The sequence below is a fragment of the Sinohyriopsis cumingii genome, chromosome 2 (assembly GCF_028554795.1).
Source record: "Sinohyriopsis cumingii isolate HCF-2022 chromosome 2, ASM2855479v2, whole genome shotgun sequence".
Lineage (NCBI taxonomy): Eukaryota > Metazoa > Mollusca > Bivalvia > Unionida > Unionidae > Sinohyriopsis > Sinohyriopsis cumingii.
The window spans coordinates 26392712-26407525 of record NC_142962.1 but is presented as its reverse complement, the minus strand read 5'-3'; the positions used below and the strand labels follow the sequence as shown (position 1 = coordinate 26407525).

Below are 14814 nucleotides of genomic sequence, written 5' to 3'. Positions count from 1 at the left end.
ACCTTTGGATCATCTCAGTCTTAGTACAAGAGAACACTGACTGGTTCCTGTTAGTTAGTGTTCCATATGCATGCACTGAAAGCCCCTCAAGAATGGGGGGTAGAGAAAAGAAACTACATCTGGTGGCTCAGACACATTATATTGTGATATCATAAGTATATTATGATCTATGACAGGTCTCTTACAAAATCATCACATTCTAAATCAAAGTAAATAATCCTAGGAGGTTTTTCTCTAATGGATTATACAAAATCTCCAGATTCTACATCAAAAGTAAACAATCATAGGAGGTTTTGCATTGAGAGTCATACAAAATCTTCATTTTTATATCAAGTAAAGAATCCTAAAAGGTTTTCTACGACAGATTATACAAGGTCTTCACATTCTACAACAAGGTAAAGAATCTTGGGTGGTTTTCTCCAATGGGTAATACAAAATTTTACACATTCGACATCAACGATATATAAAAGCTTAAGTCTTATAATATGCAATCTAAAAAGGTATATTAGGGTTTTCTCCTGATGGTATTTTACTTCAGATTTTACAGTATTGTGGCAGTGGTGTTTTCTTATCAAGAGGAGGGCACCAATTCACACAAATGGTGTTGGGCACCTTCAAGGATGGGGTTCATGCAGATTTCTAAAACACCATGTCCAATATCAAACAAATGCACAAAAATAATACATAATATTGCAACCATAAGCTTTATCCAATCTGTTAAATCCACCCATAATAAGACTATCCCCCAACCCCTTTACTTCAAATGAAGGAGGAATCTCCCTGCACCAATTTTCAATTGTAGAATAGACCCTGTATTTCAAGCTTGGTTACAAAGCCAAAATATATCAAAACTGAGGTCAGGACTATTATGTGCATCATTAACTGAGTTGTTGCTCATGATGAATCACATAAATCAAAGATGAAATAACAGATCAACTGCAAAGTTTTTGAAGCAACCGAGAAAGTGAGGACTAATAAATGTGTCCAGGGCCTGAATAAATACCTAATTTTGTTTCTGTATAGCCAAAGCTATTAGAGGAAAAAAGTATTTTTTATGAAATAAACACCAGTATGTAACTTATCTACTATGTCCAACCCCCATTATGTGGATTATCTATTGTATCCAAACATCCTCTTCAGTTATCCATAATGTAAAGCAAGAAAGTACTGTAATAATACAATGCAACAAGAACATCATAAATGGCACATGATACACTCATCCTGCCATATTTTATTGTCAAGATTTGACGTTTAAGCATTGAACCTGTTAATTATATATGCAATACACTGTCTAGTTAAGATGAATACCCATGTAAGCATTCATCTTCATATCTTCTGTAATTCAAAAGTTACAAACCAACCACTAAAGAAAAGTTAAACAAATAATTCAGTGTTCCACTTTCTCTTGATGTGACCTTGACCTTTTCTGTCTAAGCATGATGGATAAACTTTCATGTAAATATCTCTAATAGTTCCAAAGCTGCAGCCTGTACAAGTCATGGATTTATTTTTCCTTGCCATATCCCTAAACTTGGGGTAGGGAGCATGATTATAGTGTGACAAACTGTCAAGTCATGATGCAAATCTAGCCAAAGTTCTGGAAAATATATCAAAGGATTTTAAGCTGAAGTCCAGACAAGGAAATTTGAATTTTGCACAGTTCTAAAAAAATTAAAAAAATACACTTTTAATAAATAGTGACACAAATATGTATAGAAATAGAAATACATGTAACACTGCACGCTACATTTTATTTTACAACAATTCAATAGTGTCTTACTTGTCCATGAAATTGTAAGATATATGTTCAGATCTTACAGACTGCTCAATAAAGACTGCAATAGAATAGCTTAAACTCAAGACAACAAAAAGTTTGTTTTCTAATTCCAGTGTCCAATTTTTCTACAGGACTACTCATTTTTGCTCTACAAATATTGGTAAGACTAATAATAAAATTACAACAGTCAACAACATTTAAATCTCTGGTAAGGGCAGATGTTTATAAAAAGATAAATTAGCCTGATTCTTCCAGACTTTGAAATTTTAATTAAAAAATGGTAAAATGAACAAAGAATAAGCCAGTCTTTTACTTAAAATGTTTACTAATACTGGCAGTCCTCTGAAAGTTTTGTGGACGGCAACATCACACTCTTCAATGCTCAAAAAAGCTTCTTTCTCATCCAGGAAACCAAAGATGGATCCCAGCGGGTGACAGTATTATCTCCTGAAGAACTGCTTGTCTTTGACTTGGTTGCAGGTGGCAAGGGTGGTGGTGGAGGTGGAAGAGGAGCAGCAGTGGGAGACTGGGTTGGGGGCTGAGTACCACACGATAGTTGGGGTGTATGTGGTGCTGTGCTTGCTGAATTTAAGCTATCTTCAACAGTTCTTTTATTTTTCAATGTGCTATTGTTAATACTGCTACTGTTGATAGAACGACTGCTGTCATTTGTGTTTACACCAACACTTTCTGAAAATCTTTGGATCTGGAAATATAAACAGTATGAAGGCAAATTCCATTTGTTTTAATAATAAGAAGTTGAGTTGGTAAAAGAAGCATACATTACAATTATAGGAGGGTATACAAAACAACAACAAGGTACATTGTGTAAAACAAAATAATTATGATAACTTATTTTCTAAAGCAAACAGAAACTTGTTTTAATGGTTGGGTCATCACACATGATATGACTTGGATATGGGTAAATATGGAAAAGTCTCACTTGTACAAACAATTCAAGTAATATTTCAAAGTATAATATTATCAATGAAAATTCCAATATAAATTTACTTCCTCAGAATCCAAGGTGTGTTTATATCTGCTAGCAATCAGACCCAAAATCGCTTAAGATTACTTTGACATGAGGACTACTACATACAAGGAGGGTAGTTGTGTAGAATTTTTAAAGATTCGTGCCACAAAGCCACTGCAAAGAAAATAAATAAATTACAGTGAACCTTGTTTGGCAATGACCTGCAAAGTGCAACCACCTGTTCATGGTGACCATGGTTTTCTGGTACCCTCCAATTTTCCTGTATAGTTTGACTGTGTATAGAAAGCTTCTTCCCAACACAACCAGCCACCAAATTTGTTTTTGAATGAACTAAAGCAGATGTTTTGTTGTTGTTGTTGTTGTTGTTGTGGGGCTTAATGCCATTTTTCAGCACACGATAGGCTATACATGGCGGCCAGTATTAATGGTGGAGGAAGAACCCGGGAAAACCCCAGAAAGAACCACCCGCCCACAAGAAGCTACTGGCAAGCTTTCTCACATACCCACATTGGCTGAATCCGAGACTCGAACTGCCGCAGACAGAGGTGAGATGGCAGTGATCCGTAACGGAGAGCGCTTTAGACCACTCAGCCACTGGGGGCCCCATAGATGTTTTGTGGACTGCCACATACCAGCTGCTTTGTCACATTCCGGATTAACTTTTTTGATACAATGTTTTGATTTTGGCTAGCTATAGACGCCAGACAAGGTCCTTATAAATAACATGCAAGTGACAAGGCATAAGCTGTCTACTTAGCTGGTAATAAGAATGGCAAAAAATATACTTAGTTTTACATCCTGAATTTCCTCAAAATATACTTTCTTAGTTCTTCAAATCCAAATTACATGAGCCATGTCATGGGTTGTCAAGCTTGAATACACATTTCGAAATTGTACTATAATTTCAACTATATTCCAAGCGCAATTACATCCTCCTTACTACATTAAAAATGAAATAAACATTATATTCCATAGAGTCTTTTTGATAATTGCAATTGAAAGACTTCATATTTTTCCCACATTATGATTTCAAATATTCAATGACAGAACAGAAACACACTTGCGATGTCAACACACTGCTGAAATATGATGTACTTCATGTAGAATTGGAACATAAATCCAGTCCATAATCATGATATTTTGTAGAATCAACAAAAATACCAAAATCTATTCATTCCAGATCAACTGGAAAAGTTCTTGCAATGCGCATTCATTCACAATATGACTCCAAATTTAAATTTTATGTAGACCAAGCCATTTTCTTTTGAACACTATGTCAAGCGTGTGACTAAGTTCAAATTATCTGGGCAGAGTTATGTGCACATTATCAATGTTATTGTTGTGTAATGATGAATCTGTGGTTGTGTATTTAGTTTGGAATATGGCATACATTTAGTTACTTTGTTTCTTGTAGTGTATTTTTGTTTATATAATTAAGCCTTAGGTAGAACAAGAAAATGAGCATATAATAAAAGGTTACTGCACTTGAATGGGAAAATAAGAACTCATTTTGTCAGATGGATATACTGCACTCCCAAGGTCTTGCAGTATTTACATCCGAAAAACTCATTCATATTTTCCCATACAAATGCAGTAACCTATAATTTCACTGCAATATAATGAGTGAGAAACTTGAATAAAAACATAATATGTTGGAATTAACAACCAAGGCAAGGTGAATGAGTAGAAGGCTAAGGGTATGTGGAATTGACAAAGACTGCCTCATACACAACAAATGTTCAACAGCCCACAACTTGTTAAGAGCTATATATGTATGTGAGCAAAAACCAAAAAGTTTTGTAAAATTCAGCAAATAATTTATTTTCCTCATATACAAGATGAAAATTTAAAAAGAACTTACACCATTATGAAGTCAATCTGGAAATAGTTCTAAATATTCTATCTCAAGTCCAAGTGTATGAAGTTCCAATTGAATACCAGTGGTATTCCAAATATAATTTGATACTGAATTGTTCATGTGCCAGTAGTCTCAAATGTGCTATTGTGCCAATGACCTGGAATGTGGTGATGTGTTAACACTTTTTTTATGTATCACCTTAATATAATCAAAAATGGTCTTGTCTAAATTCACTAAAATTCCAAATTAACATTTTACTCCAAGAATATTACTAAGCACTTTGTAATTTCTGTAAATAATTATTTTAATAAATAAATCAACCTAATTAAAATGCTGAACATAACAATAAGACTGATTTTGCTTCACATTCTAAGAAAAAATTGAATAATTTATAGGTAAACAAGATTATCTACCATTCTACTTGACCTATGACACAATTACCATTTTCTGAAAATACTCTGTCAACTTAATAAAAATTTTCCATTCTGGACATTTCTAAGGTCAGAACCAAGACTGTAACTTTAACTCAAATTGAAATAAATATGTTTACATTTAATAATGATCTGAATATTTAATCCACTATCATGGAGAAATATTAGTTATGTATCATGTTGTTTACAAAATAAATCTCACTGATCTGGTACACCATTAACTTGATTTTGGACAAGGTCAAGTACAAAATACTAATGTGTGTGTTTATATATATCGGGCCTTTCATTAGATTTAAAGTTGAGGGTGAGTTTCAAGGGTGAGTTGCCAAAGTAGGCAGGGGAGGTTGGGGGGCCTCTTTCAATGGTGGATATGGGTTTTATTTTAACAGTTGTTTCAAAGTAGCTGGGTATAAAGTAAAAGGTGTATATGTATATATATATATATATATATATATATATATATATATATATATATATATATATATATATATACATATGTTTATGTGTGTGTGTGAGCCAGCTGTTGATCATTTTGTCAATTCATGCACTCTATCTTTCAGTCTAAATTTAGTCTTATAAATACCACCTGTCTGTTAAGGACATTTTTACCTTGTTCATGGAGTGGTCATTATACACAGATCTGACAACATATAATTAGTGAAGCATTACATTTCAATACAGTGTCTGCTTCTACTCATAAATTTGCATTACGAAATTATTAAATTTTCATGAAAATAAGTCCATTTCACTACTTGAGTTTATCTGAAAGAAAGAAAGAAAGAAAAAAAGAAAAATAAATAAATACCATGTGGTCTGGAAGAAGATGGGCATTACATCCAAGGGAGATAACTGGGTCACAAAAATCATAACCTAGATGTTTGTAAAAGTCCTGCTTGTCATGGGTTGTCAAGTACATCCATTCATAGCCTTTCCTGGATTAAGGAAAATTGGTAACAAAACTTTGTTTCTAAAATCATATCTAAGTCTTTTATTAGAACAAAATCTCAGCTGATTCTCTCATTAAATTTACATCGCCTAAAGTGAAAGTTGCTTGATGAACGTATGCAACAGACTAATAGTCTAAGATCAACATTTTTGCTCTCACTGCCTTAAAATAATTATGAATGAGATAAAACTATTGGTTTAGGACAAAGCAAGATGTCTTTCACAGTAAAATATTTGTTACGTCAACAGTTAATGAGAAAACTATGCAAAAATCATTATGCTCTCTATTAGTACACAATCTGACAATACTATATAAATTATTGATCAAACAGAAGTTTTGGTATAACACAAATGTGCCAATCTTGCATCAACTCAAAATATCCAAACCCATATACATCTGACTATTTGCTTGTAGACAATAACATTAAAAATTCGAGAAATACTTAATACAGATCATTAAATTTGATAATACACAAAGCTGGTTTTATTGGACAGCTTTATGCAGGAGATTATGACAAATTATCTGAATTATCAACAATTTGTAAGATCTGCATCAGATTAACATAAGTATACTGCTGTGGTCTTTTGGGACATATATTTTCTACAGGCCTTTGGTATTCCCATTACCTGTTGCCCAGGATAAATGAATCTTCATACAGCAAATAGATTTCTTGCTGTATGTTTCCCATCAGAAAAGATGGAACTGGATTGTGATTTTTGGGGGTTTAATGCCATTTTAGCACATGACAGGCGATACATGGCAACCAATATATGTGGTGGAGGAAGAGAAGGACAGACCATGGGAAGAACCACCAAACTAAGGGAAGCTACTGGCAAGCTTTGTCACGTGTTTTGGTCAAGCCAAGTCTTGAACACATGTGGACTGAGGTGAAATATGAGTGATCTGTAAAGGAGATTGCCTTAGACCCACTCAGGCAATCACAGCCTACATGCAAGGAATATAAATTGTTGAGCTGGTAAGTAAAATCAGCAATTTCATTTTGCTCATGAAATTTTGAAGGTCTTATTTGACACACTAGATTTTGCTCGTGAAATTTCGAAGGTCTTATTTGACACACTGGATTCTGTAGTTTTTATACTCATTACCTGCTTCAAGTATTCACAGTCAATTATGTTTTCAAAATATGTATAAGTTTATATTAAAAAGTTGATAACAGACTACCTTTTTGCAAACTCTTCTGTTTCTGTCATAACTTTTCGTCCATACCCCATGCCCCTTTTATTCTTCTTCACAACCACTGAAAAAATTAAACAGTCATGTGACTTACTATTTGAAACAACACAAGACACAAAAAATGAAAAATACTGTTAAATGTTTAAAATGTTATAGAGCAATGAGTATATGTTTTATAAAGCACTGTGTAAATGTTTAAAAATGTTATAGAGCAATGTGAAAAATGTTATAGAGCAATGTGTAAATGTTTTATAGAGCACTGTGTAAATGTTTAAAAATGTTATAAAGCAATGTGTAAAAAGTAAAATTGTTATAGAGCAATGGTTAAAAGAGTAAAAAATGTTATAGAGCAATGTGTAAAACAGTAAAACTGTTATACAGCAATGAGTAAAAATGTTATAGAGCAATGTGTAAATATGTTATAGAGCAATGTGTAAAAAAATTATTGAGCAATGTGTAAAAATGTTATAGATCAATGTGCAAATGTGTAAAAATTGTATAGAGTAATGTGTAAAAATGTTATAGATCAATATGTAAATGTGCAAAAATGTTATAGAGCAATGTGTAAAAATGTTATAAAGCAATGTGTAAAATGTTATAGATCAATGTGTAAATGTGCAAAAATGTTATAGAGCAATGTGTAAAAATGTTATAAAGCAATGTGCAAAATGTTATAGATCAATGAGTAAATGTGCAAAAATATTATAGAGCAATGTGTAAAAGTTTTATCGAGCAATGTGTGAATGAACAATCTCAATGAAATATATTTTACAAAAATAAATTTCCATTGAGCAAAATAATCTGATCAGTTTCAGAACTTTCCTTGTGAAAAACACTGTAAATTGGAACCAACCTGACACACAAAAAATCTATGTGGATATAGTAGAAGATTTTAAAAACATTACATCTCGACTAATACACCCCTCTACAAGTTTCAAACAGCCCTGCACCATACAAACATAATGCCAAACAACCATGCACCTCATAAAACCACATTATAAGGTCTTAATTTACATTGCTGATAACTTTAACTTAGTCTTCCCTCAATATAACACTGTTCAAAGTGTAGCATGTTACAGGTATGGCTCCTTATACTGGGATTAATGATACATCCCTCACTATAACACTATCAGGAAAGAAATAAAAGTTTATCATATCAAAGGTAAAAAGCTGCCTTATAATGGGAAAAAAAGCATGGAAAACATGTCAATAAATATATGAGTTCCATGACCATTTAACAGGATTAAAGCCAGATGAGGAAAAGTAGGAAAAGTATCAAGGAAAAGTACTAAACACAATCATCTGAATGATATGTTTATTTATAATGCATACAAATAATGAATGTATCTGACACCTTACTCATGAACATCAAATACAACAGTGGATATAACATAATTATGTGTGCAAAGTTCAACAATGGATATAAGAAAATGATATCATTCCTAAACATAATCAGTCAAAACATAGAATTTCAATGAATAACACAACTGATCCTGTATATGACTGGATATAATCAACATATGAAACTATCACCAAATATAATGAAATGGTACTATGGCCTAGCTCTGGTAGAATCACATGTATGTAAAAGCCAAATAGTACTAATTACTGGTAACCAAACAACCTGTCCCCCATTCATAGGTCACATGATATCTATGTGAAGTACAGAAACCAGCCAGAAGCAGACTAGTGGGTACAAGAAATGTTCCAGTACTTGCTGCAAAATGTGCAATGATGTGTAGGCATTTAAGGGGATTAGGGCAAGCATGTATACACAACAAGCTGTAATTGATTACTTCATTAGTTTAAGCCAACTTCTGGATGTTTTTGAAGTAATAAAGGGATCAAATGTTGTTGTGGTAACTTCTAAGTACTTGATTAATAATCAGTCATTCTTTGGCTGAGTTGAGATAAAGAGGAAACACAGACAACACAATTTTTTGTACAGAAACACTTGCATACGTACACTGATTTATTTAAATGGTCTTGTTTAATTGCTATTTCATTTTTCAGCATGTTTCTAGTTAAAGTTTAATAAATAATAATTGATCTGTTCCTTACTCATGTTTACACTAGTGTAATGCAACACTGGTTAAATGGCACCTATGAACAAAATCAAAAGTGTAAAGAGAAGCTGTATAGAGAAAGACATGTTTCAGATGCTAATGAAGATAAACACAGTTGATCCATTGAGTTAGCAAGATACTGACAAGAGCAGTCAGACAGTGTCTGACATATAGAGCTGGAGAAAAATGTTGCTTTATTTTTTGAGATCCAAATAAACACACAAGCTGAAGTGCAGCAAGTGCAGTGTTGTGTGACAAATAATAGTAATAAAAATGTGGCACTTTTGGGAATATGGAATTTGGAGTCAGGGCTTGTCATTTTTGCATTAAAAAAACTTTTCTTTGAGTACTTTATAAATAGATACTTTATAGTGAAAGACCACTCTACACACACACACACACACACACACAATTACAATGGAATCCATTACCATACCAGTGTTATATCTGTTGTTGTTTAAGGTGTTTAATGCCATTTTTTAGCACAAGATAGGCTATATGTGGCAGCCAGTATCAATGCTGGAGGAAGAACCTGGAAAAAACCTGGAAAGAACCACTGACCCACGAGAAGCTACTGGCACACTTTTTCATGTACCCACATTGGCTGAGCCTCAGACTCAAACCCACGCAGACAAAGGTGAGATGGCAGTGATATGTAACAGTGAGTGCTTTAGCCCACTTGGCCACTCAGGGCCTGTTATATCTGTGACAGTGTCTTCCCACGATGTTTTTGCAGCAAGAAACCAACATACAAATGCCAATGTGGCTCACTCATAATGACTACAAAAGTGAAAATGTATTACTGAAGTTTAATAACAAGATGTTCTCTGTAAATCTGAAATGTTCCACATACCCTTGAAAAGACTGGTAACACTAACAGCTACAATCAATTTGCATAATGTGACTAATGGTTTCTTAGATAAATGATTAGAAGATAAGTGTTTTGGAAATGGAAAAACTTTTAAGAGAGAGTGATGTTAAGGTAAAAGACTCAAACATGTCTTATCTTTCCTTAATTTTGATCATGTAGCAATGTATAACATTTTTCTGTATCTACATGACTTTTGTACACTGAAAATTCAATATATATATATATATTCAATATAATACCAAAATGGTACATACAGCTGCCTTGCTTGGTGCTCAGCATTAAGAGGTTAGTGTTAGGACTGGTTGGCCTGGTGTCAGGATAATGTGACTGGGTGTCATATCATGCTACATGTCTGCGGCAAGATGCCTCAGTGCTGGAATCACTATAAACTGCCACACTGCAGACATCATAGTGATATGACTGAAAAATTGTTAAAGCTACACTAAAAATCCTAATCTCACACACACACACATACATAGATACATACATACATACATACATACATACATACATATATACAGGGGTCATCAAGCTAGACTTAAACTTTAGGGAGAAGTAACTTCTTTTGAACAGAACAGAGAGAAGTGAGAGCTGAACAGGGAGAAAGGGGAGCAAAGCAAGACACAATATATATATATATATATAGATAGACAGAGAGAGAGAGAGAGAGAGATATAGATACATACACACACATATATATGCATGTGTGTGTGTGTGTGTTTGTGTGTTGATTTCGATCTCTATTATGCCCTCTATTTCCCTGTAAGAGTATTTGCATTTACCTAAGTTTAAGTTTTGAAATGCAAGTTTGTATGTTTTTATCACCAAAGGATAACTTGCAGTAATCAAGCAGTGTTAGTAGTTAACACAACGCTTGCCTGTGAATGTGCAAGAGTTTGTTTGTTGGGGCAATTGGTATCAACACCAACTATTTGATGGCTTGAAGCCTACATTTCAAATTGAGCTACATCATAACACTGGAACCAACCTGGCCAAGGCAAGGGAGCATCTCTAAAAGGAGAGTCATACAATGTTCCTCTCAAAACAATCACAGGGCAAAGTCATTTTAGCTTTTCTAACAGAAGAAGGCAAAGTTTACATTGTTTTGGTGACTTAGTCACCCACTTTGCCTGGTAATGTGACCCTTGATATATATATATATATATATATATATATATATATATATATATATATATATATATATATATCAGTGCAAGAAAATGCATGACTGACAATGTGATATTGACATTGGTTACAAGGAAATTGAAAACTGACAGTATATTGTGTGAAATAAAGGATTGTGAGATGAAAGAAGCTCTGGGCAGTTGTGCATTTGAAGAATCCAGGAAGATGTCACAACAAAATAATACTTTTTTTTACAAACCAAATTATCACAGAAAGGTGCCAGTATTAACTAACCTCTAGGACCAAGGCTGTTATCATACCTGACTCTACAAGACAGCTTTTCTCCCTTCCATGCACAATTGAAACACGACTATGCCCAACAACTTCCTTATTTGAACCATTCACTTCCACCAAAATAGGGAAACTGGAAAGGTATCACAAGATTTCTGTAAACTGTATAATCTGAAAATAAGGAAAACTATGACAATTAGGTTCTCACAACAAGAAAATACCAACTGATGCTGACTATGACAACAAGAAACAAGACATATGTTGAGATACAGGTGCATAAAAATTAAATGTATACTAACTTCATATTACATACTTAATAATAATAATAATAATAATAATAATAATTTCTTTGCAATAAAAGTTTGTAAATAAATGAAAAGTTCAACAACACAATAGGTATGCCATAACTTTCTGCCAAAAAGAGTGATCATAGAAAAAAAACATTCTTTCACACTGGTTATGGATAAATGGTGTTCAAAGAACAAGCTGCTACATTACGATGCATTCCCTCACTTAGCTGAATAAATGTTTAACAGAAGGCACACAGCCTAAAAAACAACTTATGTAACCAAAAATTAAATGCAAAACTTAACAAGCGCATGTAAAATATTGCCTTTTTCTATGTGTTATTTGAGATATAAACAATCATCTAGCATAAACAGTTCAAATTTAAGCAGAATGGAAATGTGAATATTGATTAGTTTGGCTTACGATTGGAATGAATATGTAGTACTCATTAATATGCACCCTCTTCCCAAGGTTTAGAGTTCCAGATTTAGCAGCATACATACACTTGGTGGCAATCAAGTTAGAAAAATTATAAATCATTAAATATATATATATATATATATATATATATATATATATATATATATATATATATATATATATATATATATATGTATGTATGTATGTATGTATGTATGTATGTATATATATATATATATATATATATATATATATATATATATATATATATATATATATATATATCCTTTATGCTTCTCGTGTATAAAATCTGTTGGGAGTACAAGCTGCAGGAGGGGTAGGCCGAAACTATAGTCGAGATGAAAAGAGGCTATATATCTGTGTTACACAGTTACAGGTTTCGTCCGTCCCCGCTCCAACAACAAAACTCCCTTACTACCTTGATCAATACCCTGAGCGTTATTTGTAATGAGCCTCTGTGTTTGAGACCGTATTAAGATTCGTCGTTTTGGTTAAGTAAACAAGGTTATCGATATATGGGTGCAGCAACTAACTGGGCGATTTATTTGTAAAATTATGTTCATTCACTGTTGTATTGTTCGATTTATTGTAGAACCTTGCTGATAAGCTTCTTTTCCATTCTTCATTCAAAACCTCGGCACATCCCTCATAAAACTCGGCATTTTCGTGTAGAGGTAGAAAATTCAAGTCACACATGACTTTCTGAATATATTAAACGCTTATTTTTTAGTGTTGTGTCGATAACATAGCAGCTGTGATACACTGATCTATGTACAATGACTAATAAAGATTAACATACCGATTAGACAAGAGTGATTTCAAGCTAGTAGAGTATACGGTATAATAATGATGATGATGATGATTGTTATTATTATTATTATTATTATTATTATTATTATTATTATAATTATGTTAATAACATTATATTAATAACATTAATATGTATTCTGTTATGTACGCTCTAGATCAGTGACGAATTTTTACTTATTAATTCTTATTAAACTATTAAATATTTTTACTAATATAAGGCATGTTACTTTAATACACCTATTGTGGAACATATCATAATTAGATAGGCGTCTATAAGTTAACAAGGGGGCGTCTGCTGGTGTCAAATGATAATTATATAGGCAGCCTTGGTCTGGAGTGAAATCAACCGCCCACAAAGTATAACCTTCTGCATAATCCTCGTACGTAAATGCCTTGACTGGTCCTGGTTACTAACTGTCCCGTGGCTTCGTATAGGGAGGAATACGATCTCAAGTAATTCTTATTCTGGTCACTAAAGTCAGGTTCGAAAGGCCTTGTACACAAGGTTTTGCCATCTCGACTGACTTCCATCCTGGACGCATTGTAGCAGCAGAGAGGGTGAACAGTAGTAAAGGGGGATACATTAGCGACAATGGGAATTAGCATTACAGACCCCCCTGGGACAGATTAGCGACAAGGGAAATTTAACATGGAGAAAAATCGTGGGTCAGATTAGCGACAAGGGAAATTAACATGGGAATAAATCGTGGGTCACTCTAGCGACAAGGGGAATTTAACATGGAACTATAGTGTGGGTCTGTCTAGCGACAAGGGGAAATTAACATGGGAATAGGGGACTGTATAGCGTCAAAGGAATTTAAACAGAGTGGGTCTGTCTAGCGACAAGGGGAAATTAACATGGGGAATAGAGTTTGGGCTTTTGGGATTTTTTTTTTAAATTTAAATTTAAATTTAAAAAAAGGGGTAGGCAATGGAAAGGCTATCTCTTTTCGAGAAATATGGCTGGCCCTGAAAAGGGCCTTTGGGTTTTCTTCTTCTTCTTCTGCTTCTAATTTCTTCTTTTTCTCCACCAAGTTCTAATTTTATCTCCAACACTCTTTCTCTTCTTCTCTTTCTTTTTCTCCTGCTCTTCTTTCTTCTTCTCTTCCTCCTCTTCTTTCTTCCTCTTCTCATTTTCTTCTTCTTTTTCAATCTTTTCGTTCAATTTGCTTATTCTTATTCTTTCCTCTTCATCCTCCTTCTCCTCCTTTATCTCTTTCATGACACCACTAATCTTGTCCTTTACCTTTTTTAAGTTATTAATTTCCATCTTTACACGATGGGGACTATAGGAATAATGGTCTTCAACCAGTCTTATCAACATCTGCTCCATCATTCCTAAGTTGTCTAAAACGTCTTGTAATGTTTGTATTTTGTCCATTTGGTTAGAAGCCATCTTCTTTTTTTATTCTTTGCAGAATGGTTTGAACGACGAATACTGTGGGTTCTTATACTTAAAGCGCGTACGTGAAGGAAAACATCCCCCTAAAACGTAAAATTGATCTTACCTAGATCATGACCAAACAACGCGCGGACGTGAAGGAAAACATCCCCTACTTTTTCATTTCATATAATAAAACCCAAACTATACTCTCCACATACGCTAAGAAACAATAAACAAATCCATAATCTACTATCCACACAATCGTACGTGAGCGGGTACAAACACAAACACACAAACACAAACACACAAACACATACGCTAAGAAACAATAAACAAAA

At 33.6% G+C, this 14814-nt stretch overlaps 1 pseudogene across 1 annotated transcript; it reads right to left on the bottom strand.

Moving 5' to 3' along the window:
• Nucleotides 1-1731: 1731 nt before the first annotated feature.
• Nucleotides 1732-12996, bottom strand: LOC149804506 (N-alpha-acetyltransferase 80-like; annotated as a pseudogene). The gene is made up of 5 exons (XR_016416040.1): nucleotides 12878-12996; nucleotides 11583-11724; nucleotides 7189-7264; nucleotides 5866-5992; nucleotides 1732-2483 (listed from the first exon to the last, which is right to left on the bottom strand). The product of XR_016416040.1 is annotated as an N-alpha-acetyltransferase 80-like (transcript).
• Nucleotides 12997-14814: the final 1818 nt, after the last annotated feature.